Source organism: Telopea speciosissima, chromosome 2 (genome assembly GCF_018873765.1).
Source record: "Telopea speciosissima isolate NSW1024214 ecotype Mountain lineage chromosome 2, Tspe_v1, whole genome shotgun sequence".
Lineage (NCBI taxonomy): Eukaryota > Viridiplantae > Streptophyta > Magnoliopsida > Proteales > Proteaceae > Telopea > Telopea speciosissima.
The window spans coordinates 51,204,664-51,223,737 of NC_057917.1; positions in this window are offsets into that span (position 1 = coordinate 51,204,664).

The following is a 19,074-nucleotide window of genomic DNA, read 5'->3' on the forward strand; positions in this document are numbered from 1 at the left end:
TTCCATGTGTCCATGTTGAGGAAGTATGTCCATGATTCAAGCCATGTACTGACCCACGAACCGCCAGAGCTCGCGGCCGACATATCCTACAAAGAGCTGCCTGAAAAGATTTTGGACAACAAGGTTGTTCATCTTCGCAACCGGCCCATCCATTATGTGAAGGTGAAATGGTGCAACCATCCTGAAGAGGAAGCTTCTTGGGAGGCAGAGGTAGAGATGCGGGCGAAATACCCTTTTCTTGCCTATCTACAAGGTACGTCAAATTTCAAGGGCAAAATTTCTTATAAGGTGAGGGGGATGTTATACCCGTACCCTGGGATATAATTAAATATTATTTCTTCTCGTGACGTGTAGATACCGCTGCCATGTATGCTGGTGACCTGTTCTCCATGATGGTCAAACCTAGTTATAAAATCGTTGACCACAGTACGGGTTTGCCTGTAGAGGAAAGATTCCTCAACCGCCAGTGGGGAAAGTTCATTGACGGCGACTTCGTTGACTATCCTACAAGTACCAGCCCGGGAAGCGAGGAGTTTAGGAGAGAGCATCTTGGACCGTCGCCTCAGTTGTACACTTCGTTCAGTGATGAGCTTGGCATTGCCGTGGCGAAGCTATTCGGGGTCATGGGTGATAAACCATGACAGGGGGAAAAGTAAGTTCTAGCCCTCAAGTTTTATTATTTATTCTTTTCTTGGTGACCTCGAAGTGCGGGTCAAGGCCTGAACCGCTTGAGCTATTTCATGTGAGAAGGGAACATTTTAATTTCGGGTCCCACTTACCTTTGGGAAGTACATTGAGGACTTATACCCATCTCATATGAACCCATCTTAAAGTGGGCTTTTCCCTAATTAAAGTTTGTGGGCAGGCCCATTTAACTTAAGATGCCATTTAACTTGTATGGCCCATTTCACTAAGGCCCATTTAGCCCTATTGACCCAAGGATGGGTTATTCCATTCACTTACCCACATAGAGCAAATGGGTCAACCCATTTAGCTCTTGACCCATTTGGCTTAAGAGACCCAAGATCCACTTTCTATAAATAAGCTAAAGGGGGAGAAAGCATTCAATTCTCAATTACTTCTCCCATCTAACCTAAATCGTGGAGGAGAGAAAGAGGAGTGAAAGAGGAGGAGGAAGGTGGAGAAGCTTGGTGGAAGGTTGAGACCCCATCTCTTGGAGCCATAAATCGTGGAGCTCTCTCATCTTGGGGGTAGGTAAGCCATTGAAGCTTTCTTCCTTCTTCTATTTTGGGTTTTAAAAGGGGTTGGGAAATGGGAGAGATTCGACCTAGAGCTCTCTTGGAACCTAAGAAATCAATGGAACCCTAAAGCCTAGGCTATGGTGGAGTTATTTCACTCCATCATGAGCTCTCATGTTAGTAGTCTCATTCCATTTGAGAGATTTAAGGTTTGGACCCTATTATGCTTTAGGTTAGGTTCTTCTCGGTTCCTTCTCTTGAAGCTATTGGGATGGAATGGACCTAGAGAGGTCTTAGGACCCTAATGAGCTTAGGATGGAGCTTCCTTGATGTTCCTATGCTTTAAACCACTTGAAAATGGAACCCTTGGAGGGGAATCCTTTGGATTTTGGACCTGCAGGTGTGAGGTTTTACATGTGGTTTCAGACCTGCAAGAAACCACCCTGAAATTACCTCCCTGAGAAGGTCCCTGGAAAGCTAGGATTTATGTGCGGTTTCATTTCCTGAGAAACCACTCCTGCAATCGCCCTTGACTGAGACTGTCCTGAGCCCCTGGTTTCCTAGGATTTACCTGTGGTTGCAGAAATTGGGCATGAAACCACTCCTGCAACCACTCTGCTTCTGAAACCTTGTACTTAAGTGGTTATGGGAGACCTTTTGGGGATCCTTTTCTTTTGCTCGTTTAACCTTATTTTACTCTTTGTTTAGGTTAATATATCCATCTTGTGGCTTATTACTTGATCGAGGCGACAACTTATAATCTTGGTGCTTGGCATATACATTGTGAGTGGGTTTGGTTGTTTGGGCTTGATATTATTATTGCATTGTATATTATGTCATCATTATAAATTATTAAGCATGCTTGCGCACATTGCATACTTTTATATATGATTGTTATAATGTGGATTGGAGATGCTTTACCTTGATGGGTCTCGGTGCTGGTGGGTACCGGTGTCGGAACCCCGGATACTATATATATTTTTATGAAGTCATTATGTTGAATGTCATGTTGAACTGTATGCATCGTGCCGTGCTGGTAACCGAGCACTAAACCAGATGAAAAGTTGATGCGCCCGGATTACCTCTTGGGACAATAGGACTTGCATGTAGTATATCTGCGGCTAGGATTTCACACCCTTATGCTACGACCCTTACCAACAGGGGTTTAGGTGTTGGGTAATCAGTACACCGGATTTTGTGGAGGTGGGAGAGGCCAGTCATGGTAGTATTGGTTATCAGGGGTCTGCCACTGAGTGGTCTTGGAGGCTTCGATCGGCGTAGGTCCCAGGTGATAATTGAGGTTTCATTATGGCGATAAGTTAAGTGACCCACAGTGTCTCCTGAGTTGTCACAGTAGCATATACCTTTGACTTAGTTGTTTATTAGGTGGAAAAATGGAATTAACATATGCATGCATCATTGGATTATGTGAATTGCGTGTTTGTGCATCCCCATCCCCTCACTGGCTCAGTGGAGCTAACCCCCTCGTGCGCATACTTTTTAGATTGTGATGCAGGTGACGGATATCTCGCGGGACTTGGAGTTCAGCCATCGGGATACGATGAGATTGGTGAGGAGGAGCCGGAAGCCATGTTTGAGGAATATGGCGACGGGTATCCTTGCGATGATTGTGCCTATGGGCCTTGAGGATATTCGGGACTTGGTCCCTTTTTGATTTACTTTTGGGGCTTAGGCCGTGTTGAAACATTTACTATTATACCCTTTTGATAGTTATTAGATGATCATTGGAAATGTAACTAACTACTGTATTTATCATCTAGCCTTTGAACATCTTGTAACTATTCGATTTGTACGCTTCCGCAATACTACTGATCTTTGGAATGTAATATTCCTTTTTCCGTATTTTGATATTATATTGTGTTAATATTGGTTATGACTGTGCGTTGGGAGACTGTGTCAGTGATCCGGGCGGTTTAGTAGGATGACACGCGTCGTCCTAGTCACCCTTTATATTTTATTATATTCCTTATCTGGAATAGGGGCGTGACAACTCTTCTGTGGGTAAGAGTCCCTATTTGAGTGTGATATGATTCTGTCATTGGATAATGGCCCGATTCGGCTGGCTCAGCATATCCCGTGATCGTCGAAGTGTGCTGACGTGGTCTTACGATTTAAGCGAGTTGCAATTATCGTTTCGTCCGAGGGCTCGACCCGGCATATCTAACCCTTTGGTCTCAGAGGTATTCTGGGTGCTTATTCCGGGCTTGACATCTGAACATGTAAAGCTCATATGAGCGCCGACCACTGTATGCTCGGTCTGTTGCCGATTACATAGCTTCGGCTGAGTCACCGACCATGGAGGGCTCGTCTGGTAGGCCAATCGTTGTGTACTTGGTCTTGTAACCGACCAGTGAGATCTTGGCCTGGCAACCGACCATAGAGAGTCGGGCATGCTACCAACCGCGATGGACTTCGCCGTTCTGCTGACCAAGGAGAGATCGGACGCTAGGAGGACTCGGCCACAATGTCGCCCTCCTTGGGGTGGCCGATTGCTTGTTGTGGAGGGCTCAACCATTCTACCAAGCGCAGTAGGTTCGATCGTGTTACCAAACGTGGTGGCCTCAGCCGTGCGGTCGACCATGGTGGGCTTGGCCACAATGTCGAACCTGGTGGCCTCGGCCACGTAGCCGACCCTGGTGGACTCGGCTGTAAGGCTGACCCTCTGACTTGACCGCTTTCTGGCCCTGAGGGGGTTGCCTTAGGGCGTGTTTGGTTCGGTGAACCAATTGGTGCTGCACCAATAGATTCATGATTCCGAATTAAAAAAACTATTTGGTTCAAAATGATGGTGAACTGATCCGGGTTCATGAATCTACCTGATTCACATTGTTTCATGTAAATGTGAATTATATTTGGGTCCACCTCCATATTTGATTTAAGGAAAATAAGCCCTAGTATAAATACCCTCTTATTTTGTGTACCAATCTTGATTCCTACCCATCGAGCTAAAGAACGAAAGTCGCGACAGTCGCTGTTCGTCGTTGCCGAAGGGAGAAGAAGCTCGTCGTTGCCGAAGGGAGAAGAAGCTCGTTTTGCCGAAGGAAGAAGAAGGCGAAGGGAGAAGAAGGCCGTGGAACCTGCAACTGGAGAAGAAGGCTTTTTCTTTTGATCAACCTGTGATTTCTCAAGGGTTTGAAGTTGAGAAAAAGGCTTTTTCTTGCGATCAAGTGGGGAAGAGGAGACTTGCAACTCCATAGGAGATTCAAGGTGATTTCTCTCATCTCTCCCATCTCTTTCATCTCTCTCTCTCTCTCTCTCTCTCTCTCTCTCTCTCTCTCTCTCTCTCTCTCTCTCTCTCTCTCTCTCGCTGTTCAAGAACGTCTCTCTCTCTGTTCGCAACCCTTACAACTGAAACCATTTACCTGCGATTTTGCAAACCTAGGTCTCCCTCTCGCCCTCTCCCTCCCTCTCCCGATTTTTACAAAATTGATTTCGGGTTTAGGATCTGAAATCTATTCTAAATCCTAAAATGTCGGATGCCTATTTGCACCCTCTCGTTCGAGTTACGATGGGAACAGGAAAACCTAGACACGATGGGGGTCTGATGTCTCTTCTCAGTGGAAGTCTGAGGAACCCCATTTTTAGGTTGGCATATTTTAGACTTTGAAAATGTTGTTCTATTTGTCATTTGTAAGGGAAGGTATAAGTGTAGACTTTAGATTAAAAAAGGACTATGTTTCAATTTGGTTCATCCTCTGTGATTGAGTGGGGATTATTGTTGCTACAATTGCAAAGCAGCTGCGTAATAGCCTCATATTCTTTCAAAAAATTTTCAATTTGAAGATTTTGGGAGATGGATGGGAATGTTTGTACATTTTACGGCCTGTGTATGTAAATAAAAGTTGATTAACTGCAGCTCTGTCTTTTCGATTTTCTATACCCTGCTTTAAATTTGTTAGAATTCATGGAATATAGCTTCATTTTGATCCTCAATTTCCATAGGTTTGCTTGTGTTAATTAAAAATTGTAATTGAAATTTATATGCAATCTTTCCTAACTACTCATCATCATCACCTACTTGGTCAAATAACAACCAGTTTATCTTCATCACTAATGGGTAGGAATGACTTATTTAAGTGGTGAGTCAATGGCATGGACAGATCCATGCATGTCATCAGCTTATAACCCAATTCAAAACCAACAAAAATGTCGTTTGTAATACTTGTGTGGCTGATGAGATGGGATTTTCAGATTTCAAGAGGGCTCTCAGCTTTGGGTTTCACTGTTCAAGCACTGCAATATTATAGATAAGGTGGGCCACATTGCCTCCATTATTGTGTGGCTGATGAGATGGATTTCTCCTCTCAATCTCCTGTGTCCCCCAGGTTACTATTTCTGGCTTATTATAAGTGGGATTATTATGATGGACTTCTTCAAGTTCCCTACTAATTTTGGGAAGTAAGTTTCAGTCTGCACATCTCTTTTCTACCCTTCCATCAATTAGGTTAGATTTGGACAAGGAGAACATCTACATCAAATAAATGAGTGTTGGAAATTTGGAATCGAATTCATGAGTCTGATTCTGAATGCCTCCTTTAACCCCCACGAATGTCTAGCTAAAAGTTTAAGCATTTGGGCTTTTGGCATAGTAATTCTTTATGAAAGGGAAAGAAACGAGACTAAAGAAGAAATAATTATATGATTGATTTGATTGAGCTTATTGAGCAAGAGAGAGAGAGAGAGAGAGAGAGAGAGAAAGAGAGATGTGGTTCTTTGTCTCCACTGCTTGAATGGTAGATGTTGCGTGTGAAAACCTCCGGTGCTTGGTTCGCCCGTGGATGAACCTGCAAAAACCAAGCAATGAGCACAAGAGGGCCGGTGTGGCTCCGGCCTAGGACTCTCCGATGCTCAAGTCAGGTCTCCAACGCGACAGCGTAACTGCCTAGTAAAAAGCCAGATCCTGAATGGTGCTCCATACATGGGTATTTATAGAGTGAGGAGGAGACGAGACGGTTGGCAGAGTCCTAGTATGGTAGGAGTCCTTCTTTCGGAAGGTTCTCTCGCTTAGAGCGGAGTGGAGAGTTATTTTCGGGGTCGGGCTCTTACTAAGGTAAGAGTCCATGTAGAGTGCGATTCCGTGATGCGCGGGGATCATGGCTCGATCCCTATCCCATGATTCTCGGGATGTGTTGACGTGGCCCGGAGATCCCCGGTGGAGTGCTATGGGAGCTTCAGTGGAGGAGGACTCGGCCTCGGAGGTCGGTAGAGGAGGTCGGCAAGGGAGGTCGGCCCGAGAGGTCAATCTCGGCCAGGAGTCTATGGTTGACCTGTATGAGCTCGGCCTCGACCACCGGCTAGCTCGTTCGAGTCTGGTTCTGTCAGGTGACTTATCGGAGATGAGGTCGGCCCGGTTTCCTGCTCGGCCCAACTCGATTCTCGGACTGAGGTCGGGTCGGCCATGTGGCAGCCTCTGATAGGAGGGGTGTTTTATGCCTCATCACAGGCCCCCCCACTCATCAGGGGTCGGCTCGGCACTGATGAGTGAAGTTTCCTGGTCTGCTTGTCTGGAAGATTCTTGCGGTTGAGCCGAGCTTATTTATTGCTGCGGATTTAACGTTGCACGATCTGACGGTTGGGTTTCAGTGCCATGTCAGCAGAGCCATTATGGCAGGCTCGGGAATTTGAAACGTCCTTTGATCTGGGCCGTTGAATCATGCTGAGCTCTGGTCGGTCGTTGGATCAGTAAAACCCAAGGATTATAAATAGGCGACTCCTAACTATTCATTCCTCACTGCTTTAAGTTATTGACTTCTCGGCAAGCTTGGATCCTTCAGCTCGGTAGATCTAGGCGTTTACTTGCTCGCGACCGACTCGGCCGTTGCTTCGTTCGCGCTCAGCTCTTCTTCAATCAGTAAGTCTTCTCTGCCTAGTATGTCAGTTGGTAGTAGTCCTATGGGCGAGCTGCTCGCTAGGGCGGCAGAGGGCGCGAGTCCGAGCCGAGAGCTCCCCGCTCGTTCTCCCACCATAGACCTGTTGGGCTCGACCTCGGATGAGCCCGATGTAGTGGAGCTTCGTCAGGCCGAGGTGGCCGAGCCTCCGTTACTCCTGGAGTCTGACCACTCGGCCCAATCCATCACCGCAGACCGAGCCGAGAACTTCGGGTCGTCCTCATCCGATGAGGAATCAAGTGAGGGAGATTCGTCCTAGGTGGGGGTTGGCTCGATCAGCTCGTCTGCTGACGCCCCTGAGCCCGAGGAAGGCAGTGTCGGCACCATTCCGAGCATGATCACGGAGGCCGACCTCGACTATCTGAGGACGACCTATGCCATCCCCGAGGGCATTCAGCTCCGAGTTCCTAACCCCGGTGAGATGGCCTGCTTCATCAGGCCCGGCGAGGTGGCTCTGTACGAGACCCCCTTCAAGTATGCGTTCAGGCTCCCCATTCTCGGCCTGGTGGACCAGATCTTGGACCACTTCCACCTGTCTCCTGGCCAGCTGGTGCTGAACTCTTGGCTGGCCGTGTACGGCTTCTACGCCTTGTTCAGTGAGATGGGCCGAGGTGCGAGCGTGGCGCTTTTTTCTCGGCTCTTCTTCTTGAAGAAATCTCCCGAGAAGGGGTGGTACTACTTCTGCCGCCGATCCGGGAAGAGTGCGGCTCTGGGCGGCCACAAATTTCTGGTCGGCACGCCGACCTTCAATAAGTATTGGAAGCCTCATTTTTTCTTCGCTTCCATTCCCAACAGCCCTCTCCGAACCGAGTGGAAGGAGATGAACCTGAACTACGTCAATAGGGCACTACCCCTGACCGAGAACGAGATGACATCATTGGACCTGATCCTTCAGCGTCCGCCCTTCGATGTCCTCCAGTTTCAGGACGAAGGGTTTCTTCAGAGGTGGCATATGACCCCTGGTAGGAGCCCGAGCCGAGCCCGTCTCCGCTGTCCGAGATGACCCCTTTACTTGATTTTCTTTTTCTTTTCTGACTTATTTTTGACATTCTCGGTTTCTCTTGCAGTGGTCGGTCACATTCCCCCTATGGATACAGCTCGGCTAAGGGCCGAGACCATTGCGGATCGAAAGAAGAAAAATGCAGAGAAGAAGCCCCGGGGCGAGTCCTCCAAGGCCCCCAAGGGCAAGGCCGTGATGTCGGGGCCATCGGATGCTGTGGTTGGCCTTGAGGCCGAGAAGAATACGGGCCTAGTCGGGTCTCCGAGGAAGGGGAAAGGCCGAAAAGGTGAGAAGAGCCCGCCGAGAGACATCAAGCGTCAGAAGCTCTCGGTTAATCTGACGAGTGGTGGTCTTCCGCCCGTGGCTTCGCCCGCCAACATCTCCCGATATGTCCTGGGGAGGGCCTCGGCCAACAACGTTCCCGTGAGGCCGACCTGGCGCCTCTTCCCAGGGGACTCGGCTTTGACGTCGGCCGCTCACGCCAAAGAATGGCTGGATGCAGGTCAGCTTCCAACCGATAAGGAGAAGCTCGAGGCGTTGTCTGACCCTGAGCTCCTCTCCACTCTATTTCAGGATTTCAACATGGTAAGTTTCCTTGTCGGCTTTTTTGATTAGATATGATCTGTGTAGTCTGTCTTGATTTTTGTGCTCATGCTTTTTTGTAGGGCTTTGCCAAGGTAGTGGAGACTATGCTCCGCTTTGAGCGGCTCCTGACCGAGAACTATTCCTTGGACGTCCAGTGCAAGAAGGCTTATCAGGATGCCCAGGATGCCATTCAGAGGCGTCGGGAGACTCAAGAGAAGCTCACTGCTGCTGAGGCCGAAGTGGAGAGCTCTCAGGCCGAGGTGGTCAGGCAGAGAGAGAAGGTCCGGGCTCTGCAGGCTCAGCTTGCCGAGGTGAAGGAGAGGGCCAAGGAAGATCTGGCCACGGCTCGGAGCGAGGCAGTCAGCGACTATCTCCAATCGGAGGAGTACGCCGATGTCTGCCATGAGATCAGGAAACCTCCCTACGCTGAAGGTTTTGAGGCAGGCCGAGCTGAGCTTTTGGTCGAGATCAAGGCGCGGCGTACCCTGATCTCAATCTCTCCCATTTTGATGATGATGCAACTACCTTTGCAGGGGAGATGGGAGATGAGGAGGGAGCCGAGGTCACCCAGGCTCTGCCCCTTGAGGCACCTGCTTCGGCCGACGTCTTCCCTTTGGGAGCTGGACCACAAGACCCTGCTACCGAGCCTATTGCTGTGGACACTTCTGAGGTCGCCTCCAAGTCCCCCGCCGAGGAGACCGAGATGTAAATTTTTTTTGGGGCCGAACTGCCCGTTTTGTAACCGTGCCGATTAGTCTGCTTATAATGAATGAAACAACTTATTTTTGCCAGAATTTGTCTAAGTATTTTAACTCGGCGCCCTTAGCCTTCTTTTCCTTGTGTATTCTATTTTATTTGTGGCCAAACTGCCGAGTCGTTTCGCTAGCCAAGCTTAGGAACTCGTCTCTTTTTTACCCATGCCTCATGTGTTCGGCGGTTTCGGCCATGCCATGCCCGAGGTCAATGTGATCCTCGCCTTGGTTGGTTAGTTCGCCGTTCCCTTCGGTCCGATTGGAGAGGCTATCATATAAGCGGACGCGTGGCCGAGTATCCTTCCTGGCCGAGCCTAATGCCTTAGCTTAGTTTTGTACTTTATTAGGCTCGGCCAAATAGGGGTGTCTGCTCTTGAGAGGTCGGCCAGGTCTATGAGGACCGGTCTTACGACTTGGCTGCCGACCTCACGAGGGTCGCTTTGAGGTCGGCCAGGTCTATGAGGACCGGTCTTACGACTTTGCTTCCGACCTATGAGGGTCGGTCTTTGAGGTCGGCCTGGTCTATGAGGACCGGTCTTACGACTTGGCTGCCGACCTATGAGGGTCGGTCTTTGATGTCTGCGAGGTCTATGAGGACCGGTTTTACGACTTTGCTGCCGACCTATGAGGGTCGGTCTTTGAGGTCGGCCAGGTCTATGAGGACCGGTCTTACGACTTTGACTTGGGAGCTTGCAAATACGTTAAGTGGTGGAGAAAGGCTTTATTGAATCAAATGTCGGAACTGAAGCCGAATACAAGCATGCTCAATTATTGAAAAAACTTCTTCAAATTTTCCGAGTTCCAAGGTCTCGGTACCTTCTTGCCCTCCGTAGTCTGTAAGCGATACGTGCCAGGGCGAATTTGCTTGGAGACTATGTACGGGCCTTCCCAATTTGGTGCTAATTTTCCTTGTTGCCTCGGCTGAGATGCGCTGAGTTTTCTGAGAACAAGGTCCCCTTGACGGAAGTGCCGCTCTTTTACTCTTGAGTCATAGTACTTTGCCGTCTTCTGTTGGTACGCCGCGTTCCAGAGTAGGGCATTTTCTCGGACTTCATCGAGGAAGTCAAGGTTGGCTCTCAGCCCATCTTCATAGGTCTTCTCATCGAAGCTGAGCACTCGGTACGATGAAGCCATAACTTCAACCGGGGCGAGGGCTTCTGTCCCATAAGCGAGGCGAAAAGGACTCTCCCCGGTTGGAGTTCTTACAGTCATCCGATATGCCCATAGGACGCTTGGGAGTTCTTCCACCCATCTCCCTTTGGCCTCATCTAACCTTCTCTTAATGCCGGCGAGTAATGTTCGGTTGGACACTTCTACTTGTCCATTTGCTTGTGGATGAGCTACCGAGATGGGTCGGAAGTCAATGTAGAAGTGCTCGCAGAACTCTCGGAAGGCCGGGTTGTTGAATTACGTGCCATTATCAGTGATGAGAACTTTCGGTAGCCCGAACCGGTAGATGACCTTATCCCAGAAGAATTTCTCCATGTTCTTCTCAGTGATGGTGGCAAGGGGCTCGGCCTCGACCCACTTGGTGAAGTAATCGATCGCTACTACCACGTGCTTTCTGTTTCCCGATGCCGGGGTGAAATCTCCGAGAATGTCCATTCCCCACATAGCGAATGGGATTGGGCTCAGCATTGAGGTTAACTTTGTTGCTGGTCGGCTTAGGATTGGCGCGAACAGTTGGCACTTCTCACACGTCTTCACGTATCTCATGGCCTCTTCTTGCATTCTTGGCCAATAGAATCCTTACCAAAGTATCTTGTATGCAAGAGCTCGGCCACCCATGTGACTCCCGCATATTCCCTCATGTACCTCAGCCAATGCATATTCGGCCCCTTTTGGTCCCAGGCATCGGAGAAGGGGGGCTGAGATTGCTCTTTTGTAGAGCACTCCGTCGATCATCGAGTACTTGGAAGCTCGGATCTTGACCTTCCTTGCTTCGTCTCGGTTCCCCGGGAGCAGGTTATTCTCCAAGTAGTTGACAATGGGGTCCAACCAGGTCGGCCCATCCTCTTCAATGTGCTTTACGCTTTCTTCTTGTAAGGAGGGCTTCTCCAATATTTCTATGTATACTGACCGGCTCAGATATTGGAGGTCGGCCTCGGCCAACCTGGACAAGGAGTCAGCCGCGGCATTCTCTTTTCTCGGTATTCGAGTCATCTCAAAGTGCTCGAGCTCGGAAATCAGATCTCGGGCTCGGCCCAGGTACTCTATCATCCTTTCGTCTTTCGCCTTATAGTCTCCGTTGACCTGGTTGACCACAAGTTGGGAGTCTCCTCGCACCTTCAACCGCTTTATGCCCATAGCTTTGCTAACTCGAAGTCCAGCTAGAAGGGCTTCATACTCAGCCTCGTTGTTCGAGGCGGGAAACTTGAACCTTAGGGCATATTGGATCAGAAACCCTTCGGGGCTTACAAGTATTAGGCCGGCCCCGCTTCCTCCGGAGTTGCTTGAACCATCGACATTCATGGTCCAAATAGGGTCGGCCGTAGCCCTGACCTCTTCGACTGTCCTTTCTTCTCCGACCTCCTGTTCGGGCCCCTTGCATTCGGCGATGAAGTCAGCAAGGGCTTGTCCTTTTATTGCCGTCCTCGGATGATAGCTTATATCGTATTCACTTAGCTCAACCGCCCAGGTAATCAGACGTCCCAAAACGTCGGGTTTGTGCAATATCTTCTTGAGTGGCTGGTCGGTCAGTACTGCGATCGGATGAGCTTGGAAGTACGGCCTTAGTTTCCTTGCAGCCGTAACAAGAGAGAATGCTACCTTCTCGAACCCGAAGTACCTTGTCTCGGCATCGACAAGAACGTGGTTGATGTAGTATATCGGCCTTTGAGTTCGACTCTCTTCCCTGATCAACACCGCACTGACCGCTATGGGAGTAGCGGCTAAATAGACTTGAAGCTCCTCTTTTGGTTCGGGTCGGCTGAGAAGAGGCGGGTTCTCCAAATATTTCTTCAGCTCTTCAAAAGCTTCCTGACATTCGTCCGACCAAATGAAGTCCTTTGGGTTCCGGATATTCTTTAGGGCCTTAAAGAAAGGTAGGCACTTGTCGCCCGATCTCGACATGAATCGCGCCAACGCCGACACACGTCCGTTTAGCCTCTGTACTTCTCGGATCGTCCTTGGAGGACTCATCTCTTGGATGGCTCTGATTTTTGCCGGATTGGCTTCGATGCCTCTGACAGAGACCATGAAGCCGAGGAACTTTCCCGAGGTCACGCCGAATGCACACTTGGCGGGATTCAGCTTCATCTGGTTCTTTCTCAATACGCCAAAGGCTTCTTCCAGGTCGGCCAAGTGGTGTTCGGCCTTCAAACTTTTCACCAACATGTCATCCACGTAGACTTCCATGTTCCTTTCGATCTGCCCGCAGAATATATAGTTCACGAGGCGCTGGTATGTCGCTCCGGCGTTCCTCAATCCGAACAGCATGACCTTGTAGCAAAAATTTTCTTGGTCAGTTCGGAATGCTGTGTACGACTCGTCCTCCTCATGCATCATGATTTGGTTGTAGCCGGAGTACGCGTCCATGAAACTCAGCATCTCGTGACCTGCCGTGGCGTCGATCAAGAGGTCGATCCGAAGTAGTGGGTACTCATCTTTTGGGCAAGCCTTGTTGAGATCGGTGTAGTCGACACACATTCTCCACTTTCCGTTCGGTTTAGGGACCATGACGACGTTAGCCAACCAGGTCGGGAATTTTTCTTCTCGGATGAATCCTGATCGGCGAAGCTTCTCCACCTCTTCTTTGATTGCAGTTTGTCGATCAAGTGCGTAGTTCCTTCTCTTCTGCCGGATTGGTTTTCGACCCGGATCTACATGGAGTCGGTGCTCAGCTATATGCCTGGGTATGCCCGACATGTCAGCGGCCGACCAGGTGAAGACATCGGCGTTCGCTTTTAAGAAAATTCCGAGTCGATTCCTTTGATCTTCATTTAGTAGTGATCCGAGCTGGACCACCTTGGTCGGGTCATCTTCGCTGAGATGAAGTGGGGTCAGGTCTTCTACGGGTCGTCCTCTTCTCTCGATAAGCTCATCCCGCTGATCCTCGGGGAGATGCTCGACCCACATGGCCATTCCTCGAACATTACCCTTGTTTTGCTTGACGAAAGCAGCGTAGCACTCCCGTGCCTTCTTCTGGTCGCCTCGGACCTCGCCGACACCATTCTCGGTGGGGAACTTCATCTTCAAGTGTGTCAAGGAGATGATGGCTTGGAGGGCGGTCAATGAAGGACGGCCGAGTATGGCGTTGAAAGCCACTACCGACCGTACCACCATGAATTTGACTTGAACCGTCACCTGGCATGGAGCTTGCCCAATTGTGACCAGCAGGTCGATCGAGCCTTTGATGGTCGCGGCAGCTCCCGAGAACCCATGAAGCAAGGTGCCTTCTGGCTTGAGCGCTTTGTTGCCGAAGCCAAATTGTCGGTACGCTTCTAGTGACATAAGGTCCATGGATGCGCCGGTATCGACCAATACACGGTGGACGGGTCTGTTCGCAATTTCTACCTGCACCACTAAAGCATCATCATGAGGTAAACTTATACCTTTGAGGTCGGCTTCGGTGAAGGAGATCGTCGCCGTCGGCTTTAGTTTCTTGGCGGGCATCTCAGCCACTCCGACGAAGCGCGTGTTTGCCTTAGCCTTTCGAGTAGTCTCTTGCCCGGGCCCTCCGAGGATAGTGTATATGGGGGCTCCCTTGTCATTGCTCGGCCCGGATCCGTCCTCCTTCTTCTCGGCTCGGACCTTGTCATCGTTTCGTTCAACTCGCCTGTTTTTGGCCCTAGGCTCGGCTCTTCTTTGATCTCGGTCATCAGGCCGCCGACCTCCACGATCTTCTCGGCCTCCTTTGACATATCGCTTCAAGTGGCCCGCTTTTATCAGCTCTTCGATTTCTCTTTTCAGCTAATAACAATCTTCGATGTCGTGACCGGTGTCCTTGTGGAACTGGCAATATTTGTTGGGATTCCGAGATGACCCCGCTTGCATCGATCGGGGTCGGCGGATGTACCCCCCATCTTGTATTTGCATCAAGATCTCCTTGCGAGAGGCATTCAATGGCGTGTAGTCGGGGCTCCGCGCTCGATCCGACCTGTCAGCTCGGTGATCCGTCCTTGGCCTTTTGTCTTCCCTTCGGTCGTCTGTTGTCCGCCTTTTCTTATCGGTACAGTCTTCGTTGCCCTTCCGGGCTTGGAGGACCTCGGCCATATTTGCGAACTCGTTGCACCTCTCCAAGAGCTCGGCCAGGTTTCTTGTCGGCTTCCTGGCCAAGTCCTTGATAAGGTCCATGTCGGCCAATCCGTTGCTCATAGCCGTATGGGCCGTGGCCTCATCCAAATCCTTGATGTCTAAGGATTCCTTGTTGAAGCGGGAGACGAATGCTCGGATCGACTCGTCGGGCCTTTGCTTTACGCTGAGGAGGTTGACCGTTGTCTTCTTATGTTTCATACTACTTTGGAAGCGCGTGACAAAGTCTCGGCAGAGTTGAGCGAAGCTTTTTATGGAGTTCGGCGGCAACCAGGAGAACCATGAGGTCGTCGCGCCCTTGAGGGATGCAGGGAAGGCTCGGCAAGAAACGATCTTGGTTGCCCCGTACATGGTCATCATCGCATTAAAGTAGTTAATGTGATCTGTCGGGTCAGTCGTCCCGTCATATCGGTCGAACGGGGGAGGTTTGAACCCGTTCGGTAGCGGTGCGATCATGATCTCGGGAGGATAAGGGTGATGCCCGACCAAAGAGTAGGCGTCCGGGGTCGCTTGTTTCTTCAACCCCTCCACTTGCTCCGCCAAGTCTCGTAGCCGCTTTTCCAGCTCGATTTTGGGTGCTCGGTCAACCGGCTCCTTGGCCTGGGGTCGATAGGGTCGGTCGTCCCATTGTAGTCGGCCATTCTGGTCAGCTCGGTCCTCACCATCCTTCCTTGTTCTTCTTTCTTCCTGGAAGTTGGATCCTCGGGGACTCCCCTGTTGTTCTTCTCGGGGAGGTGAGCTCTGACGCCGGGGAGTACGATGAGATCCTTCTCCTTGTCTCGACGCGCGCCTTTCCACCGGGTCTTTCCTTTGTTCTCGGACTCTTCTCGGCTGTTCGTCCTCTCCGATCCGTCCAGAAAATACCTACCTCCTCGCTACCGAGCCGGCTGGTTCGATTTCCTGCCCTGTTCACGGGCTTTGGCGATGCTCTTGTTCATCCCGCCGAGCGCCTCTGCTAGGGTGCGGAGGTGGAGTCTTCTGACGAGACGGGTGCGAGGACGCGGCCCGACTCAGTTTGGCTCTACGCCGGCCACCATTTTGCTGCAAGTTTCTCTCTGCGCGCACCGGAGCTGGCGGGGGCGCGGCCAGCGGCTGGCCCATTAGCCCGCCTCGGGCCATCTGGTTCATGAAGGTGCGCAACATCTCGTTGGTGTGGAGCATCTGCAGCTGCAAATCCATGACCTGTAGATTATTTGCCGAGGCTTCGGGGTCCAAACTCTCCGGCAAGGGTGGTGGTGCTGGTAGGCCAATCCCGTCCAAGCTTGGCTCGGCCTGTACCCGGCTAGCCGCGGCCGTGGTTAGCGCACCTCCCCCATTTCCACTCTCTGGTGGGGGAATGGTGCCAGTGATGGGCCGCGCATCCCCTGCTCTAGGGGGTCTTCTGTTTATCCCCTGCCGAGAGGCTTCGGGGGGGCGATGATCTCCTCGTCTGTACAACGGGTTGCGGCTCTTCTGTGCGGGAAGTCGAGCCATGCTGCCCTGACCTCCTGTGCACCATTGTTATTGCTCTTGGAATTGGTAGAAACGACGATGCTTGCTGATGTCGTTCCCACAGACGGCGCCAAATCTGTTGCATGTGAAAACCTCAGGTGCTTGGTTCGCCCGTGGATGAACCTGCAAAAACCAAGCAATGAGCACAAGAGGGCCGGTGTGGCTCCGGCCTAGGACTCTCCGATGCTCAAGTCAGGTCTCCAACGCGACAGCGTAACTGCCTAGTAAAAAGCCAGATCCTGAATGGTGCTCCATACCTGGGTATTTATAGAGTGAGGAGGAGACGAGACGGTTGGCAGAGTCCGAGTATGGTAGGAGTCCTTCTTTCGGAAGGTTCTCTTGCTTAGAGCGGAGTGGAGAGTTATTTTCGGGGTCGGGCTCTTACTAAGGTAAGAGTCCATGTAGAGTACGATTCCGTGATGCGCGGGGATCGTGGCTCGATCCCTATCCCATGATTCTCGGGATGTGTTGACGTGGCCCGGAGATCCCCGGTGGAGTGCTATGGGAGCTTCAGTGGAGGAGGACTCGGCCTCGGAGGTCGGCAGAGGAGGTCGGCAAGGGAGGTCGGCCCGAGAGGTCAATCTCGGCCAAGAGTCTATGGTTGACCTGTATGAGCTCGGCCTCAACCACCGGCTAGCTCGTTCGAGTCTGGTTCTGTCAGGTGACTTATCGGAGACGAGGTCGGCCCGGTCTCCTGCTCGGCCCAACTCGGTTCTCGGACTGAGGTCGGGTCGGCCATGTGGCAGCCTCTGATAGGAGGAGTGTTTTATGCCTCATCAGTAGATGTAGGAAGGGTTGGTTGATGAGATCTTGACGTTGTTTGGTCCATGCTAGAGATGTGGTTCTTTGTCTCAATGTGAATGTTAATGTGAATTGATTATGTTAGTCAATGTGAATGTGAATGGGTGTATGCAGGGGGGAAGTATGTGAATGGATTATACTATTGTTTAACCTAATATTTGCAGGACAAGTCAATACTTTTCTTTATATTTTCTAACAAGTAAATGGGTGTGCTGCTCATTATTTACTTGAATCATTTTCCCATCATATTGTTATCTCAATTCATCTGTTGTGTGCTTCTTTGATCTGTTGTGTGCTTAGAACCTAAAGCCAAATAATTCGATTTGTTGTAAGCTTAGAACTTAAAGTGTTTTTGCTAGTAATACCTTATGACAGCTATAACAATGGATCCATGCACCAAATCCTAGTTTAGTTATTTTGACAAAGTTAATTGAGTGTTAGTATCAAATTGGTAGAGCACTTGGAACATGAGTATGTTCTAAGGGGATGGTGGCTCGAATCCACCAAGGCCCTTTTTTATTCAAATGTTTATAGCATAGTCAGTTATGGCACTAATCCATACAAAAACCCAATTTTTAATGGCATCTTTGAAATTTGACATATTTTTATAATTACTTTAGTTATATTAATGAGATATTTTAATTTTATGCTAAGGTTGGTAACAGAGAAAATGATTTTACAAGTATTTTTTGGTATAATTTAGAAGGACTCAGGGTAACCAAACAGTGTTTCAGGATGAATCAACTGACAGACTTAGGGTAACCAAACAGTTTAATCTGTTAGGACAATGGATCCATTGATGCAACACCAATTGGTTCTTCACCAATATCAATGCAACCACCAATTGGTTCACCGAACCAAACACGCCCTTAGGGTTGATCCGCTGTTCGAGGTGGACCGGTGTCCAGCCCCCTTAAGAACCGGGTTCTATCACTTGGCCTTGGATGGCCACGTGTCATCTGACGATTGGCTGGTGTATTTTCGGTTTATCACAACCAATAAGCGTTTTTTCCTATAAACTTTCAAAAAGCTTTTGACTAACCTCATACAGGTGGAATAACTCTATGTTGTGGTTGTAAACCTTTCGAAAAGCTTTCCCTCGAAATTATTCCTAAAGGTTTCGAGCCTCCAACTAGTTGCACACGAAATATGACAAATGATTTTTCTCATCAACCCTTTCTCGTAGAGCATGCTTGGCAATTTATGGAAAAAATGAGTTCCATTCTTTGTACCATTTGCATTTTCTTTTCCTTTTTATCCATATGAACAAAGCCAATTGGGTTTGATATATTTTAGGCATTTGGTCATATATGTCAGGTGGATAAGTGAAAGACGTGATTGTCAAGATATAAGCATGTAGAGATTTTTCCGTGACTCGTCAGAGGTCATGGCACCCTTAGAATCTGCACTGACTTGATGGGCACTGGCCTAATAGTGTCCCCGACCCCCAAACCACAAATTAGAGAATTCCAACTCATTACCACTGTTATTTGAAGTAGTTGATGATCTGTTTGTATTCACAAAGTGAAGGTCATTGGTGCTCAAACGCTTTGCCAAGATACCTATATCTATTAGAGAGTAAAACCACTGTATGTGTATGATCATCCTCTTGGCAATGCCCTTCAGACACTTCAGTAGATCTTCCTTTGATTTGGTGCAAAGAGGGTTGGTTTATCTTCGATATTGTGTCGATCCAAGTGCTTGTTCAGTGGGCTTTCAACCATGAATTATTTTTTATTGAGATCTCCCTCCCCCCCATCCCTTCCCCTCCCCCAAAAAAAAAAAAAAAGAAAAAAAAGAAAAAAAAAAAAAGGGAGGGAGTACCTCTTGTTAGTTCTTGCTTTATCAAGCAAGAACTGATTGCAAGGAAATAAGCAAAGGGGACTGAAATCAAATTAAAACCAGAATACAAACTTATATAAGCATTAGCAAATATGATGTGTAACCAACTCTAAAACATTGCAAATCTTGGCATTAAACTTTACTATATTTTGAAACCAAATTCTTCTTTGGTTTTAAGAATGAACATAAAGATTCCATCTGAAAAGTATGATTACAAAAGTTTTAATTTCCTTTATATAACC